The sequence below is a fragment of the Gymnoscopelus braueri genome (assembly GCF_963280865.1).
Source record: "Gymnoscopelus braueri genome assembly, chromosome: 21".
Lineage (NCBI taxonomy): Eukaryota > Metazoa > Chordata > Actinopteri > Myctophiformes > Myctophidae > Gymnoscopelus > Gymnoscopelus braueri.
Genome location: NC_137623.1, coordinates 5,060,535 through 5,067,219, shown reverse-complemented (window position 1 = coordinate 5,067,219; position 6,685 = coordinate 5,060,535).

Below are 6,685 nucleotides of genomic sequence, written 5' to 3'. Positions count from 1 at the left end.
TTAGGTGGACTACAAAACAACTGGCCCAGGCACCCCTCGACATAATCCCCCCTATACCCTCAACTCCACCACCTGAAATACCCCCCCCACTCCCACAACCCCCATTCCCCCCAACCAGCACAACCCCCCCCACAAACCCCACCCACCCAAACCCTCATGCCCTCCAACTCCCCTAACTCATACAACTGGATCACCAACCTTGTGTCCGGTGTGGATAGTGGAATAGTATGTAAGATCATTGAATGTCTTAAAGAGCCTATAAGCAAGGAGGAAAGACGGATGCCTTGACCCTAGAATCACCACAGCCAGGGAGGAGATGAGAGCAGCACACAGGGACTCGCTGACCAAAAAGGTGAGGGTCTGAGGGAGGAATATAAGCGGAGGAAGGAGGAGCTATATCAAGTGTATGCAACTGGAACAACGGGAGCTGACCCAAAAGATCAGGGACATTAAAGAGGTGCATGTTAACCAGAAACATGGCAAGAGCTGGAAGCTCATCAATGACATTTCTGGCAGAAGCTCTTCTCAGACTTCCAAGATCTGGGGAGAAAGCGCAGAGGAACGAGTTGAAACATGGTACCAGCACTTCAAAACACTCCTAGGAAATCCTCCTTCAACCGAAGAAGAGGATGATCCGATGCTCCTGTCTTCCATGACCTTCCCAAACCAGACGGTTCACCATGGATGAGTACCAGAGGGCCAAGGCTACTATCAAGTGAGGCAAGAGCTGCGGGGAAGATGGAGTGACAGCAGAGGTTCTGACAGCAGAGGTTCTGATGTATGTGCCCATAGACGAGGTGGTGTTGGATTTTATCAAGCACACACGTCTAGCAAGCTGCCGAAGCTGTGGAGCAAAATGATCATCGATCCAGTACCAAAGTCAGGCGAACTCACCAAGGCATTAGCCTGAGCTCACAAGTTGCCAAGACGGCTAACAGGAAGATCCTCAACCGTCTTAGACCCATCTTAGACCCTGTAATGAGAAACTCGGGCAGATACTGGTGCTGAGGAGGATTCTGGAAGGAGTAAGGAGCGGAATCTTTCAGTGGTGATCACCTTCATGACTTCCAAAAGGCTTTTGGCACCATCCACCGGGGGAATCTGATGAACATTCTCCGGGCCTATGGAGTTCCTGAGAAGATGGTTCAGATGATGGAGACAAGCTACTCGAGGCAGTCCAGGACTTCTAATAACCTGGGCCTGGACTGCTTCAATGGAACAGGACCTGAAGGTCCGGGGGGCACTTGACTGGAATGCCTTGCATGGGATGAGGAGAGTGTGGAAATCAGACATGGGAGAAGACCTCAAGAGGCGGCTGTTCGTATAGCTACAGTGGAGTCAGTACTGCTGTATGGGGCTGAGACATGGACCGTCACAGGACAACAGGAAAGGGCCTTGGATGGAGTCTACACAAGAATGCTATGAATGGCACTAGGAGTCACATGGACGGACCACATCAGAAATGTGGTCCTCTACAGGAACCTACCATGGGTCACAGACAAAGTCAGAGAGAGAAGGATGAGGCAGGGCACTGCGTCAGGGACCCATAACTAGTGGCAAGCAAACTAACACTATGAGAGCCAACCCAGGGCAAAGCCAGGAGAGACAAGAAGTGCACCACCTACGTAGATGCACTTCGGTGTAACAGCTTAGCCAACAATACTGTAGAGCTATACCCTGATGCTAGATAGGAGAGTGTGGAGGGCAGCGATTCAGGAGTCCCAAGTTGGTGTTGGCTAGACCACACTCACACATCGCAAAGACCCTATTCTATATGATCCGGCCTAACTGACCCATGCCCCCCTCAACATAATCCCCCCCATACCCTCTACCCCCAACTCCACCACCTGCAATACTCCCCCACTCCTACAACCCCCCCCCCCCCCCCAACTGCCAGCCCACACCTCTCCACCTCCATAACTCAAAACCACATCCCACTTCAGGGGTCCCGAGTTGGTGTTGGCTAGACCACACTCTCGCATCGCAAAGACCCTATCCTGTGTGATCCGGCCTAACTGGCCTATGCCCCCCTCAACATAATCCCCCCCCATACCCTATACCCCCCAACTCCACCTACTGCAATACTCCCCCACACCCACAACCCCCCCCCCAACTGCCAGCCCACACCTCTCCACCTCCCTAACTCAAAACCCCATCCACCTTCAGTAGTCCTGAGTTGGTGTTGGCTAGACCACACTTTCGCATCACAAAGACCCTATCCTGTATGATCCGGCCTAACTGGCCTATGCCCCCCTCAACATAATCCCCCCCATACCCTCTACCCCCCCAACTCCACCACCTGCAATACTCCCCCACTCTCACAACCCCCACCCCCCCAACTACCAGCCCACACCTCTCCACCTCCCTAACTCAAAACCCCATCCCACTTCAGGAGTCCTGAGTTGGTGTTGGCTAGACCACACTTTCGCATCACAAAGACCCTATCCTGTATGATCCGGCCTAACTGGCCTATGCCCCCCTCAACATAATCCCCCCCATACCCTCTACCCCCCAACTCCACCACCTGCAATACTCCTCCACTCCCACAAACCCCATACCCCCCAACTGCCAGCCCACACCTCACAACCCCCATAACTCAAAACCCCATCCCACCCCATACCCTCATACCCCCAAATCCCACCCAACACATTACCCCCACTCCCAGAACCCCCGGTCCCCATGCCCCCAACCAGCACACCACAACCCCCAAACTCCACCCACCTAAACCCTCATGCACCCCCCACCCCATACCCCCCCAACCACCACCCACACCTCCCACACCCTATAACTCCAAACCCCATCCCACCCCCATACCCTCATACCCCCCAACCGACACACCACAATATTTTCACAGGGTTGTTGGCTGCCACGGTGTTCACGTGTGATTTTTTAATAAATAATCACGACAATGACGTTCACATTTAAGCAGCAATGACAACCTCTAACCACAAGTTCAAAATGTTCAATGCCAAAACCTCCTATCTATACCTAAAAATGACCTCCTATCTACATAGATGCACATAGGAGGTTTTTACCTAGAAATAGTTAGGCTTACAAACAAACATTATTTTTGTTAAATAATGCTTTTTTTAATGCTCATTTTCAGATCAAGACATTCTACAGTACTGTATCAAGTATTACCATTATTTATTTTTTTCAACTCACACTCTTGGTGTGATAAAAGTGTCACCACCTGACACTAATCATTAGCAATCAACAAGGCAATGCAATTAACTTGACAGAGTTACTAACAAATACTTAACTAGTAAGGGGAGAAGACACTTTTTTATTTTGAAAATAATAGATGACTACAAACTGAAAGACATTTAGACGGTCTACATAACATAGAATTCCCAAGTTTCAGCTCTGTCTGCTGCTCAACTAGTTCTGGTGCAGATAAGAGGCTTTGCGCTTCAACATTTTAGCACTAATTGGCACTGAACAAGATAGGAGGTTTTAGTCAAATGACTTTTTCAGACAAAATGAGGGGCGGGACTATCTTGCAGACAGATTGAGCATGTGCAGCATAGCCTTAAGTACTCATCCACAGTGAAATCCGAAAATCATGAAATTTGCACATAGGAGGTTTTGCATTTTGGCCATCGATATGTGGTAAGTGCACTTGTAGCCTTAGAGCTTCTACACCATTTATACCCAAGTCTTTTCAAATGTTTACAGGGATATGATCCTGAATGTAAAACGCTGTCCCTCCTCCATATTCATCTCTATCCAATCGAATAATGTTGTATCCTTGAATAGCCAACTCAAAATGTATGTTTTCATCTAAATGTGTTTCTGTGAGACTACATATGTTTAAATGTACAAACCTTAACCCTTTTTTGGGTAATTTTAGAGACTTTTAGAAATTTTTGAAAATTTGAAAAAAATAAGAAAAGAAAAACTACACGGTTAAAAACCTAAACAGCAGCAGCATTTCATCCCTGAACAGGAGTAATGATGGATACACATTATTGGTCTCTATCAAACCTCTCTAGTTTTCAATGCTTGTGATGCAAACCCCACCAGAGTTCTCTGCTGCACCAATAGATTTAATAAAGACCTTACAGCTGATACTCCAAGTGGACTGGATTTTACCTTGCTTTTTGAGAGCCCTTGCTTTTCTGGCAATGTCTGCATTTTTTTTTTTGGTAAGATGTTTGTTTATGTAAAGCCCTTTAGCTTCCTACCCCGTTTCAGCAGATTTACTTTATGTTTCCTGTTTGCAAATCGAATGATTATGGATGGTATTGTTGGCCTGTCGTTCAGCCTCCTGGATGGCAGCTTGTGACATGCCTCAATATTCTCAATGTCTTTATCAAAGAGGAATGATTTTACCTGTTCCTCAGTTGACTCTATGTGTTCAGGACTGCTCGCTGAAGCAGGGCTTTTCACCGCCTGGACAAAGCTCTGTGGTTTGATCTTCCAACCTGAGATGATGACATCGTTCAACCTTAAATATTGCTCTAAAGTTTAGAGCAATATTTAAGGTTGACAGTTTAGAGTCTAAACTGTCCAATCCATTTTCCAGGAAAACAATTTTTCTTCTCTTGATCAGTGCTTCGTTTTTTTGAGCTGCTTCACATCACCAATCAGCTCGATCTGTTATGATGGCCTGTTGCTTCATCATTGTCTCCACATTAGAAGACATCATTTCCACTGCTAATTTCAGCTCCTCCATGTCCTTTTGCAGCAATTTCAAACCCATCCCGAATCTGCTGTTCTAGACTAAAAACTAGTCACACAGCAGATGAACCGATTTACTGGTGATTTCACAGCAAACCAACTTTGAGTAACACTCCACGCTTGTAAGGCCTTCTGGAGCCTGGTGGTTGCCTGCTACTGCTTCAGGCCTGTTTGGGGCCTGGTGGTAGCTGTCCTCCTGAAGCCTTGTGCTGGCCTGGTGGATGCTGCTGCATGCCTGTATGGCATTGGTTCTCAAAGTGGGGTCCAGGGACCCCCAGGGGTACTTGAGGGGGTTCCAGGGGGTCCCCAGCTAAATGATGGATAGGAACCAAATGGACCCTTATGGGTCTGTAACTCTGAGAGTGTACAAATGGAACAAAATTGGTGTTTATCGCCATGGTGAATGAATTTAATGAATGTATTCTTTTTTTCAGTGGAAAACATACATTTGTTTCTAGTCTGCAGTTTTAGTGTTGTCACAAATATATAAGTTTTTCAATACATCTGAATATTTGCAACACATTTGCTGCACTATTGATACTGTACCAGCCATGCCTCCTTCTATGTGTCTTGTTTCTGTATAGTGGACACGCATATGTGTGTGTGTGCGCGCTCGCACACACACACACACACACACACACACACACACACACACACACACACACACACACACACACACACACACACACACACACACACACACACACGTGAGACTTTCATGGCTGTAGGTCAAACAGGGCATGAGTTGTACCTGTTCAAAGTTGGCATTTTCAATTGAGTGCTATAGCGCCACCCTTTGGCCAACGGTTGTGAGTTTCGGGCCTTGGCTGTTTGGCATAGCCCTCTACCATATTGCAGAGTTTCGTAAAAAGCGTATGCACGGTTAGGCCAGAACTGCAAAAACGGCGGAAGAACAAGAAAGCCAAGGAATGCAATAAGGCTTCGAGCCTGATAGGCCTCGAACCCTTAATTATAAAGAACACGTCCTCAGCTTTTTTCTTTGCCAATTCTTAGTATTTTGTCTGAATATGACATTTATCTTAATATTGTTTTTAGCTGTGCAACTGTGAATAAAATAAATTAAACAATGGTATGTTTTGTTGAATGTCTTTACACAATACGTTTTCCGATCTTTCTGAAGCTCATACAAATACCATTGGCCAGGTTTCCCAAACGAATTTGAGCTCCTGCGTAGCCTAGAAGCTGCGTGAGAGCCTCCACGCACCTGCGCAGTAGCAACCCCGCCACGCCCTATCTTCGTTAGTAGCAGCTGTGTGTCCCCAACGTGCCATCTAAACTGGCTTCAGGAGATACCATCGTCGTAGGTTCTCGTTACGTGTGTGCTAAAACTACATTCGTGAGACAGCATAGACGTAAAGTCCTCCTGGACGAAGTCTACGTAAAGCCTACGTAAACTACGTAGGGCTGTCCTACGCTACACTGCAGTTTAAACACCCTTTGCGAAAGTGAAATGGATCATAAAAATACCAGAGGCAACTGTCAGATGTCCTGAAGCAGTCCACTCCAAATACAACTTTTTAATAATATATTTATGAATGAAATTACAGTGGTGAGTTGACATCTGCAAGGTAAATAAAACACTAAAGTGTCCCCATTATGCAAGTAAATTAAATATACTTAAAATACCAAAAGGAATGCAGAATGTCCCATTTCCCAAAATTAATATGTATTAAAATCTTTTGAAAATAGCAAATCTACAAGCTTGTGAAGCGTTGTGAGCTTGTAGATCTGCTAGTTTCAAAAGATGTTTTAACCATTCATAAACATGGCGAGCACAACAGCTGTCACTTTGTGAGAGGAACTGGGGACTTTCATCATAACGTTTAACTATAAAACTTCGAAATTAAGTAAACATGTTTAGCTCAGCATCATTTATATACCTTTAGTTAACTTGGCATATGCTTAATATTTTTATCAGACGATCGGATCATCCGTGAGAGTACAATTTGTAAACTTCGGGTTCATGCATATAGAGGACGAA